We start from the raw sequence: 10,567 nt of genomic DNA on the forward strand, positions 1-10,567 counted from the left end.
GGACTAAGGTAAAGGCAACTTTAAAACACAGTTAAGCCACAAGGTTGACATTTTTTAAGGTGACTGTCTCCTTCAAAAAACACTAAAGACTCACTTGATAATAGAGGCAGACTCATAGTCTAAAATCTCATCTTTAAGCATTACTTCCTTTTTTAAATTAATATGCTAGCTTTAGTAGAAGTTCCATCTCTTAGAGCACCAATTCCTTGACCACTGGTAAAATATTATGTACTTTTTCGTTAAAGTGAAGGTAACAGCACATCTTGTCCCCTCCCTGAGCAGTGAAAATGTGACCAAATTCATTTCATTATAAGATAAATTGTACATTACAGCTGGTCAAAAAGACTAATGGAAGTGAGTGGGGAATGTATTTCAAAATACAGAACTAGTCTAAATATTCCTGTGGGTTATATGCAGTGGTACAATTTGCCTAGAAATATAATTCTCTAGTGAAAAGCAGAGGGTTCAAATAAATGAAATAAAATGTACATAAGTGCGTCCTGGCTACATGCAGGATCATCTTCTTGGTATAACTCCAGTGGGATTCTATAGCCGGAGCATGAAGCCATGTCCAGACACTTTCTTTTGTTTCCAGGATACTATCTTATGAATAGTTATGTAAATACATTCTCAGACTACATAAACTAATCACTGTTTGATATCCAGATGACTGAAAAACCTTTTACAACAGTCTAATGGGAAGGACTTAAAATCAAAATGAACATAAAAGGAAAGTGAAAAATAAAACTCAAATTTCAGTTTCTAGTGCCATTTTGTACCTCACCTGAAAAATTCTCTGTCCACAGTATTCTGTCCTTGCTGATGGTGCAATACCTATACAGTAAGACAGAGGTTGCAATAGTACTTTAATTCCTTCTATACATAGGTAGATGACAGAAAAAGTTCTTTATGTCACCGGAAACTCTCAGTGGTCTCTGAATCAGACTTTATACTGTAGAAAAAAAAAGATTTGAAACTGAAGAGAAAAAACATCAGTCTGAACTGTCCTTGTGTTTAAAGTTCCCATACATTTTTAATCACACACACTTGTATCAGGTTTTCGTAAACTAATGCAAGATGTTTCTGTTCCTGTTACCATCTCACAATTTTAGATTCCACTATAGGACCAGTGGTTTTGGTCTCCAAGTTGCATCATAATTTTCAGATTTAGGCATGGTTCCCTGAGCCCACTACATTCAAAGAAATGTGTCTTCTAAATCCACTCAAACCATGCATTCAGCAAGGTTTTCTTGTCCAGTGAAGATCTTGACACAGCCTAGCTCATGACAAAACAGTCTTTACAGGTATCTCCAAAGTAAAGAGACAAAAGAGATACCTGAACAACCCTGAAAGTAATGTCCATTCACAAATCAGGATCAAGACTGTAAAACCCTATCTCAAACTCCTACAGGGAAGGAGAAACCAAAGGAGGAGTGAATCCTTGTCTGAAAATATTGGAATTACTCTTGAATTACATCAGAGAGAATTTTTTCCTTGTATATTTTTCAAGGTCTATGTAATTCTGGGGTGTTTCTGATTTTATAGTCACTAAATAACTTTCATGAATTACTTGAATTGGGAAATTATTCCATCAGGATTGCTCCATTCCAACTAGTTCTGTGATCATTCTTTCTGAATGGAGTCCAAGGGTATGATAAACTGCATGCAAAAACATGCAAGAATTCAGAATGCCTGAGATTAAAGAAGAGAGAAATTTTAGTTCATCAGTTTGTCTCTTTAGCAAATGAGTCTGCCAATGATATGGGATGTAACTCACTTTCTATATAACCAATGACTATGTAAAAAATGTCCTTGCAAGATTTGAAATGAAACAGTAAAAAGTATGTGAGAAGTTAATTCCATTACAACTTTCACATTTCACCACTTACTGTATAGACAATAAAGGGCAAACAAAATAATCTCAAATAAGGCAGCATTTATGCAACTGAATCACTCAAAAATCAGAAATCTGTTGCATTTGGGTTATTATTTAGGGCTTTCCTTTTGTTTTCTTTTTCTCTCGTGATTTTTTTTAACTTGCTTGTAGTTGTTTTACAAAAATGGTTATAAATGATTTAGAGTTTTCATCTCACTCTTTCTAAGCACCTTATTGAAAACTAGTCATATGGCAGATCTTCAGGAAGGTAATTAGTAAAAGCTTTCCTTACTTTCTCCCTTGCTTTCTGCTTCCACTTCTGCTTCCATTTCCCCTTCCCTTCCTTCTGAAAACAATTAGGTCCAGAAAAGGGAGCAGACAAGCTTGCCATCAGAAATATACCTGTCATTTCCCATCAGCAAGATTCAAGAGTGACTGGGTGAGCAATTTTGCTGCACAGCCAGCAAGGAAACCTCTGTGCATAACAGAGAGATTAAACTGTAAAAGAAAAGAAGAGAGGAAGACTTAGGCTGGGGGCTGAGTTTTTTTGCCTTCCCTTACTGACTGAAGATCAGTGTTGTGGAAACACCACTGTGGTTCATTGCTGGTTTGGGGCTTCCAAATGAGCAATCCTGTCAGAAGCTGATCATGAGTGTCTGCATCACCAAGGCTGTGAGATGTTGCAGATGTACATTACAGAGCAAAGCCTAGCTTTCTTACTGACAAGCCTTAACTTGGTGCAAATTTACTTTGGGACATGTCTCTTCTTGGGGCAAAACCTAGCTGTTTCATTTTCTACTTTCATTAAAGTAGAAAATTTCATAAAATTTTCTACTTTAATGAATGTTTTCTGCCACCCTTTAACCCAGAACAGTTGTCATACAGTCCCCCAAAAATTTAACAGCAAATAAAATGTCTCCTTCAGAGAAGTTGCTTAATAAAGCAAACCAGTACTAAAACCTATCAGACCTTGAATAATTCCTCTGGACTATTTCTAGCTGGCTTCAAGTTGCTCATCACAATCACTTAGGTAGATTAATGAGGCATAAACTTTATCACTTTTTATCTCCGCAGCTGCCTATCAGTAAAGTCATTTGTACTCATCAGAGCAGTCTCTTAACAAGACAAGTGAAATGAACAACCCCAGAGCATCAAAAAGCTGTCTAAATGTCACTCTATCCAGATGACTGTACAATCACTGGAGCTGTTTTTTCCAGGAATGTTCAGCAGATGAAGCTAATAACCCCGAGATGCTGCCACAATATAAACAACTTGTGGTTATACTAGCTCCTTCCAGTTTGTGGTAGAAGACATTTAGCTCTCTCCTGGCTCAAAAATCAGAGAAACCATAGATCTTGCCCTTATCTTTTTTTCCCCCTCACCTACAGCCTTCCCCTGCCCAGAGTCAAGGAAATTTCAAACATGAAACACTAAAAAGATTCTGGTTCTGAAGTCTGTCCTAAGTCAGCAAAATCTGCATTGCTGAACACAGCCTCAAACACTATAAGAACCAGATGGGTCTTGCTCTTTTTGGAAAAAGTAACAATGCTGTTTTAAATAATGGCTTTATTTTTCTCCAGCTGTTGGCAAGATCTGACATGCAGAATAGTCAGCATTCCACAATTTCTGCCCACAAGCAAGTGTGAGATGGCTCCAAGATGCCTCGCTTCTCTGTCCTGTAGGAGTTTTTAAAATGAGAAGCCAAACTCATAATAATTGGAGATGCTGCAACACAAAAAGCCCTGGGTAAGGAACCTTGTGAAAAGTAGAAGGGAATTAAATTGGCCTACACTGGAAATACAGGAACCTATAGCAATGAACGTAGTAACAATTTTTTATCTGTATACTCTTTCAAACAAATGGTGAAAAACTTAAAACATACTAAGTTTTTCCACAAATTCCTCCCATGGCTGATATCAATAGATGTATTTCAGTCCACTTCAACTCCTTCTGAAGAGGTCACATGTACTGAAAGGCTTTTCAATGTATTATAACAGTTTTTAAAACTCACCTTATAATAAAGCATGTACTGAAATATTTGCTGAGGCATGTTCCTGCTTGCTTTTTCTGACACATGCTGCTTGAATTTTCTGCTAAAAATAAAAACACTGCCTACATTTAGTGATAGGATAAGTTGAAAGGGAGGAGAAAGGAGGAAGGATTTGGATAAATGCATTTCAACAGCCTTCTACAAGAAGAAAGAAAAGTATGGTAATCCAGACCAGATGAGGTGAAAAAATAAAAGCACATAAATATGGTCATTCTGGTATCTATTTGGTTTCCATCATTCAGATTTTTTTTAGTGCTGAACATTCAAATGCATTTGTGATAAAAAGAGACCATTTTTCTTTTTTTTTCACATTTTCTCCTTTCTGTTTTCCTTCTTACCTGTAGTTTCATTTAAACACTCCTACTTGTTATTTGTGATCAGCAACTTAGGGTAGAGAGTTCATCTGTAGTAGTGTTTCAGTTCACACGGGGAATGCTCTCCTAATCATTCACCTGATCATCATTTTTCTTCACTGTGGTTTGCCTCACCTAATGGCCTGCATAAACTGGATTGCATCCTATTAAACCGAATGGGAAGAGGTACTCCAGCCAGTAGGCAGTCAGGGTATGGGATAGAACTAAAGCTTGTCGGAAACAGGGTACTGCTGAAACACTGAAATAAGGATCTCAGGTCCTCAGCACCAATTGTTTTGCTCTTTGAAAACACTCTCACAGCATTTCACCAAGTGCTAACACGATGTAGCAAAACAAAAGGCATGCATTTGAGTCCGTCCGTTCCCCCCCCCCCCACTGAGGCTGTGTCCTGTGAGTGCTAATTCTGGCTTTCATCTCAGTGCTGTGGTTGTCACACACAGCTTTGACAGTCTCCCTTTGCACCCCTTGACCACTGGGCTCCCCAGCACACCACTGCTCTGCTCTTGCCAGCATCCTTTTGTTCCTCTTTTTGTCCTTTCAAGAAGTCTTGACTCAGTTTCTCTGACCTCCCACTTGGGAAGAATTTCCCAAGAGCCTAACTACTCCAAGTCTTCCTCCTTCCAACCAAATCCTCTGCTTTCACTGGAGTAAATGCTACCCTTTCAGCACAGTCATAAGCATGAAGTTTGTTCTTGATGTGTCATTGGGCTGTTCTTCTCGGCTTCTTCCTCAAAATATTCTGTGAATTCTTTGCAAACAGAGAGCATTTGAAATCCCACTGGCTGCTTCTGGATTGGTTCAGTCACAGGCTCCACCGACTGCAGCAAAGCTGTTTCCAGCAGCTGCCTGCAGATAGACAAGAGGTCTCTGTGCACTGAGCAGGGCAGAGGATGGCTTTGTGACCCCTGTTACCCAAGTAATCTAAAAGCCTTCCTTTCACAGCCCAAAGAATTAATCTTTCATTGCACAGCAAAATAACACTGCTTGTTTTGAAGGAAAGTAGTAGCCCTGTTTGGGTTTAAATGCAAAAATGTTTTCAATCTCTGCACAATCAGGCTCTTTGGAGTTCAGACAAATGGTCTCAAGTGAAAAATTCTTAATTCTTTCCTATTGAAACTGCTTTAAGGCCATGGGGAGATTTCTCTATTTATAGTAAAAACCTCTGTTTCTCTCACTGAGCTGCAAAGGTAAAAGGCAGAATTTGAATAACAGGGACTGGTGGGAGGTGACCGGAGTCTTGTCCTGCTCCTTTTCACTTGCTAGAGGAACATTTGGTCTGGGACTCAGAACACCAAATTGTTGCCTCTTGGATTCTCTCTTCATTTTCTTTCAAAATAACTTATCTCTCTTCCTCTCTACCAGTCTTCAGCTTCCCACCTGCCTCTTCTTTTTCTTAAGCTCATTTGATAGTTTTTCATAGTGTCTGAAAATCTGAGCAGGCCTCCTCCCACAGAGGGCAACAACAGCTTTCAGAAATGGGGCTGAAACTCTTTCAAAACTGTTACTCTCAGGTTCCTCCGTGGTCGCAGTCTGTGGCTTCAGCATCCCTCCGGTAGCTCTCAGTTGTCAGAGTCCTGCCTCAAAATTGCTGCAGTTTCCAAATATTATCTTTTGTTGAAGGGTTGTGTTGATCCAAAACACACACCTTTTGGCATTATCCCAATGTCATGTTTTTTATAGTATTTGACATTACTGAGCATCAGGAATTAACAAAACCAACGGACAGCTCTGTATCCAGTTCATGAATTTGCACTCCCAGATAAAATTACCAGCAGTGAAAGCCACAAAAAAGCCACATTAAAAAAAAACCCTGTAGGTAGCATTAAATACAGCCTCCACCAACATAACTCTCATTCAAATACTATAATTTATGCATACACTGTATTAAGAAAACTCCATAATTAAAAAATAGATACACTAATGTGTGATGCTATAGATTTGGCTACCTTTTATTGGTAATAAGCACATTTACAAGCTGACTTCTCTGGAACTCATTAAAGACATCACATTGTCACCACATCCATGAGAATAGTTAAACAGACAGACATTTATTTTCACATGTAACAGAGTGGTATGTTTGCTTATAAATGGACAAAGAAATCTATTGATATATGGAAAGATGTGAATGAAAATTCAGTGATTAGTTTGAAAAGAGACGTGCCAAAAGTTAATGAAATCTATTAGCTAAGAATGTTTTTAAATTTTTTTTTCTTAAATGCATTATCAGAAAGATGACTGGAACATTTTATTTCATTTTTGTTCCATCTTCACAGTTTACACTTTATTTATATAAGTTTTATATCTATGTGAAAATCTTGCCTGAAATACAGATAGCTATAAAAACAGTTCAGCCCAATGCTCAGTCATGGTGCAACTATCCTAAAACATGTTTAAAAATATAGCTGTTTTTTTGTGCCGAACTAGAGAGAGTGCAAAAGGGTCCAAAGTACAATTCACAATTTATAGAGCTACCATGGCAACTATTAGCTGGCATCGAAGAGTAATTTTATTTGATGGAGTCACAGGAAATCAAACATCCACTGCAAACATCCACTGCAAACATCTACGTCCATCTTGAGTGCACTGCAATCAAGACATGCTCGCATCATGCAACTCCCTGAACCATAACAACAACTTTGTTTTATGAAGTGCTGTACTGCTACCTCATGCTCTTATGCCCTATAAGGAACCTTGTTAATGACTATGTTTCCCCATCCTGGAGGTCCTGGCACTGAAAGCTCAGCTTCCTGCACATTCTGCAGCTCACAACCCTCTTGGCCTTGGCCTACAAAGATCCTGTGGGACATGTGTCCCTACAGCAGCCAAGGTCCTATGGGAGACCTGTGACAGACCACAGCAGATGTGTGAAAAAACAAGTTACTCTGCTTCTCTGGTATGTAAACTGTTGGTGTGTATAGGGAGAACTTGCTCATGCTCACTATGAACTAGCCAGGGGCATGGAGGATAAAGTCAAGCAATTATGTCTAGGAGTAAGTCCAACCAGGCTGAAGTGAACAATGGCTGGACAGCTTTGAGTGCAAAGCTACTCACACTGAGCTTCACTGTTGGTAAAGTTACATACGTCCAATATAGCCAAAAAAGTGTTGCCTAAGTGAACAGTATCAGAAATAACATGTTTGTGTGTGGATGTAGCAAAACTAGGACTACTGGAAAAAAAAATCAGGTGTGGGGTGCTGAGAGGAGCTTGGTGAATAAGATGCAAAGATGGCAAAAATGTCAGCTTAATATAATAAAAAATGAGGAGTAAAGTATGAAGTCAGGTAGAGAAAAAAGGAAGGTGAATCTCCTAGCAGCAACAGCATGAATATTGGCAGATAGTGATGCTGACCTGCATGCCCCCACACACTGGGATGCTAAAGGGACCTTTCTTGGAAAACCCATCATCTGGATGGTGTCCATTAGATGTGGTGTGGGAGGGAATCACTTTGCACCTTTGCATCTGCACACTAACAAAAATGTAATTTGACAGCAATTGCATGCTTATAGGTTTCACTGGACTTCAAACCTATAATTAACACTGTCACAGTCAAGGCTGTGTTGATTTAATTAAAAGCATTTTATTATGCACTGTTATTTAATTAAAATAACATTGTTATTTAAATAGCATTGTTATTTAATTAAAAGCTGGTATATCTGATTGCCTAGATCACTGAGAACTTTGCTGTCCTACACATTTCCTTCTAGTGTGATCATTATTCAAAAACATGTCAATCATGTTTGCATCAGCTGCCTCTCAAGTCTCCAACCTCAAGGGAAAGCTTAAGACTTTGGCAGTTATGATGCTAAAAGCAGACTGAACCCAAAATGTTCTTCGTCCTGGCAGCATCCAGTTCTCTGCCAACAGACAATACAGCAGGTATACAGCTGGTGTAAAGTTAATTAGTCATTACTTATTATCCAGGTCCCTTGTGCTATTTGTGCTTTGTCTTTAGAGGTGCCTTTGGCTACTAAAAAAACCCAAAATGCCAGAAGGTCCTTCCTCCAGATGCCAGGTTATCAGAAACTATTTTCATATACTGCTGTTACAGAGGTGAGGCAGAGAATGTGATGAAGTGACACAGGACTAGTCTCCAGTGAAGAGGCAGCCTGAGACACACAGGACAAACTGCTTTGTATTTCCATGGATGAATGTTGAAGGCCAAAACTGCAGTTTCAGTCAGCTGAACACTTCAGCAAAAAATATTGAATTATTCTGTGTATAGGCTGCAGTACAAATTTCCCTGACCTCTAATTTCTTACATTCCTGTTTCTACTGAAAACAAGTATGTCCATTAATCATATTTAATTGAAGCTGTAAGACACTCTCTTGTTCTATAATGAGACCATTTTATAAATGGAAGAGACTGGCATTGAACTCAAAGTTTCATCCATTAGCTTTTGGCTGTTGCACATTTTCAAACATTTTGGCTTTTTGTTAGATACAGATTAGGGATGAAGCTTCAGATATCTGCCTTTGAGAATCACATTTTTACTTTGAAATTCAGTCAGAAATGAACTTTACTTACTCACCCTTGATTAGATGTGTACATTTCTCTATCTTAAGTCTTTGTTTCCTTGCTATAGAGAGATGTTTCTACAAAAAGTCCTGATTAACCCCCATCTTTCAACTAGAGGACATGCTGCCATTAATTTTAACATGTGCACTAGACCCTATAGATGAAGTATTCCTGATACCTATCCTTTTCTTTTTGGGATTCATGTACTAGCATATCTCCAGTTTTACTGGTGAGCCCAAGGCCACCTCAAAGCTTCTGGAATGAAGTTCTGGTCAGAACAGACCAGACAATTCTATGAGCAATGTTGACAGGAGTTGGCCTGGTCCACACAGGCGGTTGGACCCTTACCCTCCAGAGGTCACTGCCCACCTGTTTTCTCTGGCCTAAGGAAAAATGGCTGCAGCCTGCCACCACAGCACACTTTGTGCTGGTAGGCACCTCAGAGGGTCTCCATTCCTCTTCCTGCTCAGAGCAGGCTCAGCCCTGTGGTCAGACCAGGGCTCAGGATGTTATCCTGTGAAGCCTGGGAACCCTCCAGGCAGAGAAACAGCACCCTTCTCTGAGTGCATCCCCACTGCCCAGCTGTCCTCCTGGGCCGTAAGCTCACCAGGATCCGGGGCCATCTCCCCAGAGCTGCCCATGGTCTCGTGGCTTCCAAAGCCCAAGGCAGGGCTGCCCTTTTCTGCTGCCCCAAGGACATGGGGAACCCATTCTTTCCTCCCACCCTGGTTCCTATGGACAGCTGCCCTGCCCTTTGAACATGTTGAACAGTGATCCCTGATTTGGCACCACCTGCAAACCTGAAGGCCTTGGTCACCTCCTCAGGTCACGGACAGAGACATTGCACAAGTCAAACTCCAGGGGAGACCCTTTGGGATCCCACAGGGCAGCAGCCTCCAGTCAGATATGACCCAGTGGCCATCACATCTAAGCCCAAATACCCAACAAGATAGATACTGCTCTTGTGGGGCACACATCCCCACCTCAACACCAGCTTGGCTACAGGGAGATTGTGGGAGGGTGCTGGAAGCCTTGCTGAAGTCAGCCTGTTACATCCCATTCTCCACATCCTCAAATTCAGTCATTTTATCACGAAACATAATGAGGTGGATGAAGCATTATTAACTTTTCTGTGCTGGTAACTCCCAATTACCTTTTCCTCCCTCATGTGGTAAGACACAATGTCTAAGAGGACACATGGCATGATTTTGCTTTATACCTGAGTAAAACTGGTCAACCAGCAATTGCTCAGTCTTTTGGCTCTTTTCCAGTTGTCAAAGGCCTCCTCCATCTATGTGACAATAAAGACAGAATTATCTAAGAGAAAGGAACAATTACCAGTTGCCATTCTGTGTTAAGTAATTTCTCTTTCCTCTGATCTTTTGCTTTTAAAAGCTGCCCAATGATAGTCAAGCAATGCTAATCAAGCAATGCTAATCAAGCAATACAGGGTACCTCTATTAGTTGGACTTATTTGATGGCCGTTGTCAGGATCCTTTACTTCATACTTCTGAACTTTAGTTGAAAATCTTCTGTGTTTGAAACTTTTGGGCAGGCATATGAACAGCATGGCTTTGAGAAATGACATGATTACTTTCTATAACTGAAATATCATGTGAACAACCTTGCAAATAACCACATGCTGCCCTGGAGCTTCCTTAGTGTTTTGCACAAGTCGGAAATGCAACAGGAGCTCTGTGTCAGGATGAAGGCAAATAAGACAAGTCTACTCTTGTGCAAAAACCTACTC

The sequence above is a fragment of the Molothrus ater genome, chromosome Z (assembly GCF_012460135.2).
Source record: "Molothrus ater isolate BHLD 08-10-18 breed brown headed cowbird chromosome Z, BPBGC_Mater_1.1, whole genome shotgun sequence".
Taxonomy (NCBI): domain Eukaryota; kingdom Metazoa; phylum Chordata; class Aves; order Passeriformes; family Icteridae; genus Molothrus; species Molothrus ater.